This window comes from Trachypithecus francoisi, unplaced genomic scaffold (genome assembly GCF_009764315.1).
Source record: "Trachypithecus francoisi isolate TF-2019V2 unplaced genomic scaffold, Tfra_2.0 Lachesis_group9, whole genome shotgun sequence".
In the NCBI taxonomy this organism is placed as follows: Eukaryota; Metazoa; Chordata; class Mammalia; order Primates; family Cercopithecidae; genus Trachypithecus; species Trachypithecus francoisi.
This window is the reverse complement of record NW_022681474.1, coordinates 15,223,160-15,235,472: the sequence shown is the minus strand read 5'-3', so window position 1 is coordinate 15,235,472 and position 12,313 is coordinate 15,223,160. Positions and strand designations below refer to the sequence as shown.

The following is a 12,313-nucleotide window of genomic DNA, read 5'->3' as shown; positions in this document are numbered from 1 at the left end:
GATTTCAACAGGAAAATATTTACTAGAGGCTTTCTCCTTTATAATCTATGGATTTTAGTATCCCGCCACTTTGGCTGAATGTCAGTTTTACCCTGAGGATTACTGCTGCAAATTTGAGCACATTTTATTTATTCATGCCATTCAAAATATTAGTGTTGGAAATGAGTAAAGTTTGAGTTTTGCAATGTTCCCATTTAAAGTTCATTTTCCAATGTGAATGATGCTGGTAATTTGCCGTGGTAATCAGAGCCGATAGGCAAAATGTGGGCAACAAAAAGTGGAAGCTAATGGAGCAGCCTTTTGCTTTGCTTTTCTGTTAAGCACAGGAATGCACAGCTCATCAAATATGGGGTCGACTCCCCACTTAACTCTGGAGCTGGAAGCACCTGGTTATCACTATCATGTAATGAGAAACCACACACCCTCTCCTCTGACCATTGCTGGTCCAGTGTGCAGCCAGTGCCCATTTGTGCATTCATAGCTTCAAGACATCTCAGACCTCTGCTCTGAGGGCTCCAGGCAAAGTCTCAGGACATCACCAAGTGTTCTCCAGAACCCCCACCCACCCAGTCCCACCTACCACCATTGTCCCTGTGAGAAGCCAAGCTGCTTTTTAAGGGTTCACAGGAGAGGCTGGTTTCCCCACGGTGTGAGCTCTTTCCTGGGAGGCATGAATGACTCGTGGAAGACACATTAACCCTGCGCCACTGCCAAGAGACCCTTCAGCAGGCATTTTCTAAATGGCTAAATCACCAACAATAACAGGTACAGCCGGATGTCTCTCTTTTTCCTATGTAAAAAAGAGTTTATGCTGCAGATGACTCTTCTGTTGCAGGCTTTTTTGAACAGGATTTAGAGTCTCTCTGTGCAGGGCTTTCTATATTGCAAAGCACCATCTCACCTGCCCCCAGTCCAGCCTCTCTCGGCCCCTCCCCAGCCACTCACCTGTCTTCTGCAGGAGCTGGGGCATCTGGACCGCAGCCTATGCCTTCGTGACATTGTCTGTAGGGGAGTCGCCGCTGGGACTCTCACTGTGCCTCCTCTCAAGGACTGAAAGTGGACCAGACCATGAGGGTCTCTAAGGCCCACCTTCCCCTCCCACTTAAGGACTGGAGTTGGACACCACAGATGTGCTGAGTTCTTTATCTCCAGAATTTACAGTGTATGGTTGGATTTGTTTTCTGAGACCTTCTGGGAATCCACCTCCAAAGAGCATCAGGTAGTGTCCGTGAAGATAGGCTGCCGCAGCTCAGATTCAGACCTGAAACAACCCCATTTCTGCCTCAACTACTTGCTTGCTTTAGACCTTTGGCCGAGCTACTAAATCTCCCTAAACCTCTTTTGCTGCTGTTATAAAATGGGACAGTTCTTCACACAGTTGTTGGGTGGATTAAATGATGTGTTAACAGTTCCCAGCAGGGATCTCAGTCAAGAGCCATGCAGGGTGCTGCCCGTGCTGTGGGTGGAGGCAGCCATTGGTAGCAACAGCTATAGTGCAACAGTTTGACCTTCCTAGCCCTGAAAGCATCCTCATAATCCAGCTTACATCTAGGGTGCTTGAAGCAAAGCAAAACAACAAACTGCTGACCCTACCATGGTTGAGATGTGCCCTCGGTGCCAGGCCCTGGATCACTGTCCTCACCAGGACATGTGGCCCCTCACACAGCTGCAGACCCAGCCCTGTCACCCTGCTGGTCAGGGTCGCTCAAAGGACATCCATGTGCCTGGGTGACGTCTGAACTTCACGCGGGAGCAATCTGCCTGTTTCTTGTGCTGATGTATCCCTGGTAGGTGTAATTGTGCTTGACCCTGAGAAGCACAATTCATAAATATTGGATGAATTAACAGATGAACTCCTTGGCCTGGAATCAAGACCCTACACTCTGCTGTAGTGAGTGGCCCTTTCAGTTTAATTTCTCATAACTATGTTGCACAAATTCTTACTCAGGTCAGGCTGATCTACTCTTTGTTCTTATCACAGAAACAAATGTTTCCACCTCCGAACTGCTTTAGGCTATGGCTTCTCCTACATTTTTATGGTCATTTAATCCCTGACAATTTAGATTATGTGAGTCCTTCAAAGACCAGAAAGAAACTCTTTTCCAGGGAGCCTTCCCTGACTACCCCACTCCCAGTGCCTACCCAGAAGTGACCTCTTCCTCCTGCAAGTATCTGTACAGGTCCAGTGAGCCACATGAAGGACATAGGCCATAGGCTGTCTACACTGGTTATTCTCATGATGGACAACACTCCACCGATAAGCCACATGAAGGACACAGGCCATAGGCTGTCTACAGAAGTCATTCTCGTGATCCAACACTCCCCTGATGAACCACATGGAGGGCACGTGCCATAGGCTGTCTACACTAGTTATTCTCATGATGGACAACACTCCACCAATGAGCCACCTATAGGACACGTATCCTACAGGTGGCTCACTGTAGGACACGTATCCTAAGCTGTGCACACTACCATTAATTCACAGGATTGTTAGCAAAGATAGAGATCATTGCAGCCCCTTAACCATAAAGTGGTTTATGAATATTAATTGAAAAAATGCACCTAAAGCATTTAGAAAGTGTCTGGCAAGTAGCACGATGTCAATGACCTTAGCTAGAATGCCTATTAACCAATAGAAAGTCAGTAGAAACAATAACCACCTATCCACAAGGTCTGTGGTATATTGCACAGGTGTGACATGTACAGGAGAAAGAAAGACAAGCATACGAATTATGCCAGGAAAGACACAGCTTCAAAGTGCTGTAGGACACCAAGGGTTCCCATGCTGGGAAGCCTTTAAAAAGGAGCTGGCATTTGACCTCCATAGAGAAACACAGGTTTGTCAACCTTCTATGATGCAAGTTCAAGTGGACAGAATTAGGAAATACATGGTTTTTGAGCAGACTAGTAGCCTCTGTAGAGCTTCCGATGTAAGCACTGAATTGAAAGATATGGCAGAAAGGTGTGGATTGGTCATAATACACAATGAGATAACTGGGTTATGGGCACCCTGTTCCCTTATTTTAGAAAGGGACCATGCAGTATAACTTGGCCCATGTGCTCAAAACTCTAAATCTGAATGCATTTATCCATCCTAGGAGATGAAATGAACCCCTTGCAGGCCCATGAGCATATTCTGTAATTTGCATGCATAAAACTAATCAGGCACAAGCTTATTTTTGAGCACTTTAGCTGCTTCTCCTGTAAACCAAGTGCCAGGTGGGGAAGAAAATCACATTATTGCAAAGTCTGATTAGTTGGGTTTGCAGTAACCAAAGTTGACTGTATATATTATATCCCAAGTGATTAAAACATTAAAAATCCCTAGTGTTAAGGAAGTATGTCTCCCTATATGAATTCTGAGCTGCTATCTAGCTTCTAACACCCTATGTCATCAATGACAATGTCATTTACATACAGTAATTCAACTATGGAAAACTACATAGAGCTGCAATCATGTATGTGATTTAATTAAAAACCAATCACTTAAAATACCTGTGGCACAGTAAACACAGTTTTGTGGAGAGACCCGGAAAGGGCTTCATTGGGGAAATGGAAGGATGCAGTGCAAAAAAGCAAGATCTGTGTTGAAAGTCATGTTGGTTGTCAGTAAGATGGGTTTGTGTGGACAAGCACAGAAATATTTCAGGTCTCTGAGCACCATGTAAACACCAAGGTGGTCCCAAAAGGACGGGGAGGGGAAGAAGATCTGCAGTGAGTAAATGGGACCCCAACACAACCCATTCTAACCCCACTTCCCGGAGAAAGAGATTAATTACTCAGGCAGTGAGGTTATCACTGGAGCTGAGCTGTACCAACCTATGGGGACCCCAGCCAGGAGGTGAGACTTGCTGAAGCCGTCACGGGAAATCACGCTGGTTAAATATCAAACAGAGAAAATTTAACCAGCTCACTACAAATCTTTCTACATTTTAATTAGTTAACCACCCAAAGTAAGGAAAGTTTTTTAAAATTTTTGCTTTTCTCTTTTTACATTTACCTTTATAAAATGTTAGTTGAAAAATATGCTTCATATAAGTGTCAAGCGCCCCTCTATTTAAAACTTAAAGAACAAAGAGAAAAGGATTATAGAGGAGGAGATGAGGTTGGCTTTTTAAAAGGAAAAAAAAAAAGGTCTCATGGAAGTTTCCTGGGCTTAGGAGTGTAGCAAGAGCAGTCACCCAGGAACCTAGTGCCATGTCCTCCGCATGTGACCCTGCAGTTCCTGAGGGGCAGGATGCTGGGGCATTCTGGGGCAACAGTCTCTGTGCACCCTCGGTGCTACTCCTGAGCCCTGCTGGCACCATGCTGAGAAATCATGCAAATTGTCTTTCACCAAGGCTGGAATTGCATGAGAGCTGGACCAATTCTTGGAAACAAGTGCTGGAGCTATCCAATCCACGTCTTTCCACTGGACCAGGATCGACCAGCACAAAGCATATGAGCGCATGGTGCTTTGCCTGGGCCTCCTATTGCATATCTGAATCCACAAACCACCAATACACAGAAATCTAGCATTCCATAGGTGAGACTGGCTACTTTCATAACAAAAATATTTTCTGCTGGCCAGCAGAACAGTGAGGAGGAGCTAATCCCTGAGGCCTGGGGATCCCCCAGCACATGCTCAAGACCTGCCTCCAGGCCTGAAGAGCACCTAAATGGAGATGAGGTCATCATCTGGACCTACCAAATGTGTGACCTTAGCAATAGACCAGCTCATCATGGATCCACCACACATGTCAAATCAATCATGAGTTATGGTGCAGAGACTTTTGCTATTTATAAGTTGTAAGACTTTATGCACCATTTGCATAAGTCTTCAATTCGATTGCCACGTTTTCTGTCTTTTTCTCATAGATTTCTCTCCTCTGTGACTCAGAGTTAATAATGTTGTTGCCCCAAACAGCCCCAAAGCCAGTGGCACACTATAAATAAGCTGTGCAGTGCTCAGCTTGTAGCTAACTCCTTCACCCTGGCCCCAACCCTCTCGTGGCTCCATCCTGGGGTTCTCTGAATCCAGCTTGTAGGGAGGGAAGAGGGAAACAAGGGATTGAGGAAGAGGAGGAAAAGATCCTTGGAAGTGAATATGGAGCATCACTTAGGAATTTCAGGATCCACACCTAAAAATGGCAAACACAATTTCCTCCAGCATTCAACAGGCAGCCCTGGTCACACAGCCCTCCTCGATGCTGGAAGCAAGGAGATGTTGTCATGTGTCGAGGAAGCAGAGGGACAGTCCACACCTGCATGTCCACATGTTTCTGGATAAAGCCTATGAGGGGCAGAGAGCAAGTGGTGCCTGCCCCTAAGGTGTACCCACCAGGCGAATGCATGGCACGGGTTCAGAAAGGGAGCCGCTCAGGTGACATCGTGTTTTGTTCGATAGAACTAATGTTTGTGTCCCCCGAAATTCATATGTTGAAGCCCTAATTCCCAGTGTGGCCGTGTCTGGAGATGGGGCCTCTAAGGAAGTAGTTCAGGTTAAGTGAGGCCATGAGTGGGGCCCTGATCTGATGGGATTAGTGTCCTTGTAAGAGGTGACACCAGAGAGTGAGCTCACTCACTCTCAGCCAAAGAGGTGACGCTGCCACAGACATTCAGCTGAGAACATCCTGTCCCTGACCTCCCCCAAATTCATGTCCTTCTTGCATGGCAAATGCACTCATCCCATCCCAACAGCCCCAGAAGTCTTAACTCCTTCCAGCGTCAGCGCTAAGCCGTGAAGTCCAGAGCCTCAACAAAACATCACCTGGATCAGGAATGGGTGGGACTCAGGGTGCGATTCGCCCACCCTGAAGCTGAGCTCTCCCCTCCAGCTGTGAACCACAGAAACCAAACAAGTTCCATGTTCCCAAAATACAACAGTGAGCCAGGCATGGAGTAGATGTCCCTTTCCAAGAGAGAGAAAGGGGCAACAGGGAAAGGGTGGCAGGGCCCAAGCAAGTCCAAAACCCTAAGGAAGTACTTTGGGCAAAATGAGGTAATGGAGTTGAGGCAGCTGATCCAGTGGATTAGTGTCCTTATTAAAGATGACCCCACGGGCTGGGGATGTGGTGGCTCACACCTGTAATCCCAGCACTTTGGGAGGCCAAGGCAGGAGGATTGCTTGAGCCCAGGAGTTTGAGACCAGCCTGAGCAACATAGTGAGACCCTACCTCTATAAAATATTGAAATATTAGCCACGTATGGTGCCCTGTGCCTGTGGTCCCAACTACTTGGGAGGCTGAGCTAAAAGGATTACTTGGGCCCAGGAAGTTGAGCCCAGGAGCTGTGCTCACGCCACTGTGCTCCAGCCTGAGCAACAGAGTGAGACCGCGTCTCAAAAACAAACAAACAAACAAATGATGCCACGGAGTCTGGTCCTGCTCGGTCTTCATGCATACACAAAGGAGAGGTCATGTAGCACATGACAAGATGGCGACACCCACAGGCCAAGAGAAAAGGCCTCAGAAGGAAACTGACCTGGCCAACACCTTGATATTGAACTTCCAGCTTCAGAACTTTAAGAACGTTAATTTCCGTTGCTTACGCTGCCCAGTCTATGGTATTCTTTTATGGCAGCCCCAGCAGATGAAGACAGTGGGATAAGGTTGGGGAAAAAATGCTGATAATAACTGGTAGGAAAAATAATAACCAACTTTTTTCTGAAATTTTTACTTGTTAGACAATTCGTCCCTGAGAGTTGCACTTATCCATACACTCATTCATTCATCCGAGAGGTACACCACTAGTGATGACAGCCGTGATCACTCACGGTGCTATGGCAGGACCATGAAAATGCAAAATGCATCCAAGCCATGCTCCCAGCCACAGATGCAGCACTGTGTGGGAGTCACATCATAAAACATGAACTGTTAGGTAATCATGCAGGAAAAAACGTGAATCGACCCCTACACGAATGTTGCTGGAGTTCTAAAGGCAGTGGATTACAGATGAGGGAGAGGACCTCCAAACAGGGGAACAGGAAACCTTTTGGGCCTAGGAAGGAGTTTTGGAGACTGAGGCAGGGCAGGACATAATGGATTGAGAAACAGGCTATGCCATTTAAAAAAAAGAACGAAATCATGTTCTTTGCAGCTACATGGATGCAGCTGGAGGCTGTCATCCTAAGCGAATTAACAGAAACAAAGTCAAATACCGCATGTTCTCACGAGTGGGAGCTAAACATGGGAGTACTCCCAGACATCAAGATGGGAAGAGCAGACACTGGGGAATACTGGGGGGAGGGGGGGAGGGGATGAGAAACTAACTACCAAGTACTATGCTCACTACCGGAGTCACTCATACACCAAACTTCAGCATCACTGAAACCTGCACATGTACCCACTGAACCCAAAATATAAGTTGAAATTTTAAAAAAGAAAAAAAGGACCGGGTGTGGTGGCTCACCCCTGTAATCCCAGCACTTTTGGGAGGCCAAGGCGGGAGGATCACCTGAGGTCAAGAGTGCTAGACCAACCTGGCCAACACGGCAAAACCCCATCTCTACTAAAAAATACAAAATAAAATAAAATTAGCCAGGCACAGTGGCATGCGCCTGTAGTCCCAGCTACTCAGGAGGCTGAGGCACTAGAATTGCTTCAACCTGGGAGGTGCAGGTTGCAGTGAGCTGAGATTGTGGCACTGAGGTCCAGCCTGGGTGACAGAACTAGACTGTATCTCCAAAAAAAAAAAAAAAAAAAAAAAAAGAAAGAAAGAAAGAGAAAGAAAGAAAGAAAGAAAGAAAGAAAGAAAGGAAAGGAAAGGAAGGGAAAGGAGAAAAGAAGAAGAAAAGAAGAAAAAGGAGGAGGAGGAGGAAGAAGAAGCAGAAGAAGAGGAAGAGGAAGGAAGGAAGGAAGGAAGGAAGGAAGGAAGGAAGGAAGGAAGGGGCTGTGGAGTTGGAAATGTGTGGACCTGGGGAGAGGAAGTGCCCTGTCCTTGAGGGTGCCATGGCCGCTGCCTGGAGCCGCCCTGCAGGACTGAATGTGCACACATGAGTGCCGTGGCCTCCCGGTTGGCAGCTGTGCCTCCCACCTCCTCCAGCTGGGATGGGTGGAACCATCCGGCCAGCAATGTCTCCATTCAGCTCTGTCAGTTCAAGGCTGTCTCTACCAACCAGGGGCCCTTGTCACTCTGGAAGAAGGCTGAGCATTACTGTCCACCTGGCATCTGCTGGCCACGCAAGCCCTCCCCAGTGAGTCGAGGAGGCCTTCGTCTGTGGAAATGCTGAGGCCCAAACCAAATGTGCTATTCCACCCCAGCTGTTCCTCAAATGACCCCATGAGGGAGCAGCCAGGGCTCAGGCTGCTTGGTTCATAGTAGGAGCCTAGGGCAGGGGTGCAGGCCTGCAGGGTGCAGAGAGCAGGCGGCCAGGCTCCACCACGGTCCCCCCTCTGAGGGCTGCTGCCTTTTCAGGGTGCTGGCCGCCTTCGCCCATGTTCTGTCCCAGCCGCGGCTGCTCCAACCTGCACCCAGAGGCAGCGAAGCCTGCGGCCATCTTTGAATTCAGATCCTGCTTTTCCTCAGAGCAATCTGGTCACCAGTTCAGTGCAAGGGTCAAGGTCAAGACAGCTGGGGTAATTCCCGTCTCTGCCACCCCCTGCCGTGTGACTGGTTACGTTGCTTCAGTAGCTAAAAAGGATAATATGGGCACTTTCCTGGGCCGGTAATGCGCCTGCTCAGAATGAGTCCCTGCTGTCACTGTTTGTGTGTCTTCCCATCTCTAAGGGGACAGAGCACTCCCTCGGTTTCCACAGTGAAATCTATTTTTGCACGCACTGTTACGACTTATTGGTCTGGGACCATCCTGATGTCCTGTGCTGGAGCCCCTCAGGCAGACACAAAGTGACAGAGAGAGTCCTCCTGTGCTGGACAAGCTATTACTTCTTAGACATTCGAAACTTCATCCTAAAAAACAAACAAACAAGCAAACAAACAAACAAAAAAAAACAAAGAAACAGCTACACACATCATTTGGAATAACTCCGGAGCACAGCGGGTGCTGGAGTCAGATGCCTGGCACCATAACAGCTGTTTTAGAAGCAGAAGATGTAGTTCTGTCCTTGAATCAACATTAACACCCATGAATCACCCAGAGTCGGATTCCAGAGTGGGAAACAGCAGTGAACCCCGTGGGGCAGATGTGGCCCCCAGGCTGCCACGGCCACCACCCGGGCTGGGGAAGTGTCCCCATGGCTGGAGTCCAGGACACCTGTGCAGTGAAGCTGATCGGTGCTGCCCTCGCCTGCCCATGTGCCATGGGGCCGACCAGCGGGGGACAGCAGCCTGCGTTCTGTCACCTGAGAAAGGGAAGCTCTCCTACTCTTCCTTCAAGGTTCATCTCAGACATCAGCTTTGGACAAGGCTTTCTAGACCCTCTGCCCAGTGGGGAGCCCTTCAGTGCCCCGTCCCCTCTACGGGACTGGTGAGGATGAGCACCCCAAGTCAAGGGCCAGCGCCAGCCTCCCCACCTCCCAGACCTGCTGGCGCCTACGAGTCTCGGGCCTGGCAGAGGTCCCACCCGTCACCTGGTCCCACAGTCAGGGCTGCCCCGTCAACCCTGTGCCTGGATGCTTCCCCTGGGAGACGCAAGACGTCCTGGCAGGATGGGACTGGCGGTGCACACCCTGCAGGAGCCTATGGTGGAGCTGCCGATGTCACCTTCGCCCGCTATCACGGTGCTCAGAAGCTGATTTCTCGAGGCCCGAGGTAATAGCTGAGGCCTCTTGGGGGCTCCAGGGCTCTGTGGGCCTCTGTACCCTGCATCTTCTTCTCCAACCCAGCTCAGAGCTCAGCGTGCAAGGTCGTGGGGGGCACAGGAGGGGCTGGACAACCTCACAGCCAGGCCTGACCTTTAGAGTGGGCAGCGCCAGCCTTCTAGGTGAGAACCAAGGACTGTCATGAAGGCTCCCGCCTGCCAACCACCTTGTGGATGTCATTCATAGCTACTGTGTGTGATTTGGGCACCAAGGAAGACCAGGTTATCACAGGGGCCTGGCCCAGTGGCTGGAGCCTGTAATCCCACTGCTTTGGGAGGCTGAGGTGGGAGGATCCTTTGAGCCCAAAAGTTCAAGGTTGCAGTGAGCCGTGATGGTGCCGCTGCACTCCAGCCTGGGCGGCAGAGAGAGAGACCCTGTCTCAAAGAAAAAGAAAAACATTAAGAGTTATGCTCTCCCTTGACAGCAAGCATTGGAAGAGTAAACGAGGGTGCAGCAGGCTGAACAGTGGCCGCAGAAAGAGACATCCAACCCTGTGACGGTGACTGAGAAAAAGTTCTCTGCAGATATCCTCAAGTTAAGGACTTGGAGATGGCCTCATCCTGGACTGACCAAGTGGGCCCTCAATCCAATGACAGTTGTCCCTACAAGAGGCAGAAGAGCAGATACAGACATAGAGGAAAAGGCCATGTGGGGACAGAGGCGGAGACTGCAGTGATGCGGCCACCGCCCAGGGACGCCCGGAGTCCTGGAACTGGGAGAGGCAGGAAGGAGGCTCCCCAGAGCCACAGGAGGGAGCACGGCCCCTGGACAGCTCAGTCTCAGATTTCTGCCTCCAGAGCTGTGGGAGGATGAATGCTTGCTGTTTAAAGACCCCCAGTTAAGGGAATTTTTCCAGCAGCTCCAGGACACAGCACATGGGGTGTCCAGGACACAGGTTTCCCTCTCTGGACCTGATTCCAGACATGAAAGACAGGACAGCCGGGAGCAGCCTAGGCCGGGAGCACCCAGGAAGACTCCAGGTGCACAGCAGTCCCTGAAAGGTTGGGGTCCCGTTTCCCTCTCAGGCCAGCATTGTGCCCCTCAGGGGAAGCCTAGCTCATCTGCCGTCTGTCCTATGTGGGGCTTCCGTATTGATTCACGGCACAGTGGGCAAAGGAACTGACATCACCTACGGCCTACAGCGTTTCGGGGCCCTCAAACCCCGGGGTGAGCAGAGGAGACTGTGCCGGGCCCTGCACATCTGCCCTTTACTGCAGAAGAATTAAGAGGGAGAGGGGCTAGGTTGTTTTGTGGCAGGTTTTTCGCTTCTGGCAGGCAAGGCTGTTTTCACACAAACATGTTTTATTGCCTACAAGTGGGATTTTTAAACACTGTCTATCTTTCTTATTGTTATTAATCAGAGAGCTGTCCTTATCAGCAGCAATGCCTGCACAGCATCAGCGTCCGCACAGGCCTGGTGGGAATGTGGAAACTGGGCCCAAAGACTGCACAGTATCAAACGCACATGACTGGTGGAAACGCGGAAACCCGATCCATCAGAGAAAGGGACTGTTTCCTGCCTCGTGGATGAGACGATGAATTGATTTGGCTGCTCAGAGGCTCGGGCAATGCCTGTGGTGACTGGGGAAGATGATGATAATGATAAAAATAATAAGAGTAACAGTCACAGCCGTCATCTCTGAGCACTTCCTACCAAGTGTGGGGCACCGCGCTGAGCACTTAAGATGCCATATTACATTTAATCCTTACAAAAACACCATAAGGTAGAAATGAAGATGATTCGCTTGTAAATTAGGAAAATGGGCTCTGAGGTGTTAATGACTCACCCAGGCCCCTGAGTGGCAGAACTGAGGGTCCAACCAGGTTTCCCTACTCCAAGGCCTGCAACAGCTATGCCAGCCAAACTGCCCCCAATGAGAAGCTTGGGGCCCCATGTCAAGGAAAAGGCAGTGCTGCAGCCTTGGGCCCAGAGGAGCCGGGGAAAGGGTGGCCACAGAGCCACACTCTGGCTGCCACATGCTACTGTGTGTGCTGCCTTTCCAGAGACCAGGAGTCGCCTTATCACTCATCAAATTATGTTAAGGGGCGTGCAGGGGCACATGTGTATGTGTCTGTGTACATGTGTGTACACATACGCACGTGTGCCTCTGTGTGTGCATGTGTGTGCATATTCATGTGTGCATGTGTGCCCTAGGTGCGTCGTGTGTTGCATGTGAATGTGTGCATCTGGTGCATGTGCAGGAAGGTGAGAAGAGGTTGTGGAGTGAGCCACAGCACCAGCCATTTAGCCAGCAGAGCAGCCTGAGACTGCCGGCTGTGTAGACACTGGCTCTGGAATACTGAGAAGACTGGTGGCCCATCATCCCTGTAAAAATCCCCTCCTCCTCCAGCCACTGCTCTGAGAGGCAGGGAGAGGGAAGTGCACACTGTTTCCATGGGGAGGTCGGCAGAGCTCAGGGTTTCTGCTGAGAGCAACGCTGAGGTTAACCACTCATAAGCCACTCAGTATGATTCTGAGTTTTGGGGGCACAGCCAGAGAGAGGCCACATGTGGCCGGGGGGGACAAGGCTGTGAGAAGGGGAGGAGAGCAAACCCACATGTGGCCACATGGGGAT

General features: G+C 49.9%; 1 protein-coding gene across 1 annotated transcript in view; it reads left to right on the top strand.

Annotated features, from left to right (window-relative positions):
- The window catches only part of ADARB2 (adenosine deaminase RNA specific B2 (inactive)), a 509,391-nt gene that overhangs the window by 424,999 nt on the left and 72,079 nt on the right, over positions 1-12,313 (top strand). The window lies entirely within an intron of this gene.